We start from the raw sequence: 971 nt of genomic DNA, 5'->3' as shown, positions 1-971 counted from the left end.
AATCCGGTCAACCGCATAGGTCGACCGGTTTCCATGTGATCCGGTCGACTGCACAAGTCGACCGGTGGAATCAGCTGCGCGAGAGAAGCTCGCGGAAATCAATCCAAAACCTGCAAATCCAGTCCCAATCGAGATTTTTCAAAGGGAGACCACTAGATTTGGGTTCTAGGTCCTAAAACAAGTCCAAAGAACCTAAGATCTCTAATTTCTACTCTAGTTTTACTCAAAACCATCAAAATCCGGTTTGAACCAAAAATGAGTTTTGAAATCCGAAAACGTAAGATTCAAGAGAGGTTCTTCTAGTAATCTTACCTCGAATCCTTCTCTTGACGTTGAAAACTTCTTTAAATCTTTGCTTGGTTCAAGATCCGTTTGATTTGGGACAAAAATGAGAGAGAGAGAGAGAGAGTAAGAGTGAGAGAGAGCACGGGAGAGTGAGAGAGAGAGAGTGAGGGAGAGAGACGCACGGGAAAGGAAGAGAAAAAGGAAAGAAAAGGAAAAGGAAAAAGAAAAGAAAAGGAAAAAGGAAAGGGAAAGGGCATGTGTACAATATTTTAAAAGAACAGTCCAGAAATGCGCCCATACAAATGCGCCCATACACACTTTTGGATTAAATAAATTACTGTGAATAATTTAAATACCTTGGAATTATTTAAACTCAATTAATTAAATTAGATTAGGCACACTAATAATCTCAATTACCTTAATTAATCTTAATTAATTCTTCAGGGTGTTACAGCTCCACCCCCCTTAGGCAATTTCGTCCCCGAAATCAAAGCCTACCTCAAGGTGTGAACAGATGCAGATAATGCTCCTGCATCGTCGTTTCAAGCTCTCATGTTGCTTCCTCAACTCCATGGTGCTGCCATAATACTTTTACTAGAGGAATCTCACGATGACGCAGACTCTTTATTTTCCGGTCAAGAATCTGAACTGGTGCCTCCTCGTACGACGCGTCATACTGTATCAGA

This window comes from Morus notabilis, unplaced genomic scaffold, assembly GCF_000414095.1.
Source record: "Morus notabilis unplaced genomic scaffold, ASM41409v2 Scaffold489, whole genome shotgun sequence".
In the NCBI taxonomy this organism is placed as follows: domain Eukaryota; kingdom Viridiplantae; phylum Streptophyta; class Magnoliopsida; order Rosales; family Moraceae; genus Morus; species Morus notabilis.
This window is presented reverse-complemented; position numbering follows the sequence as displayed.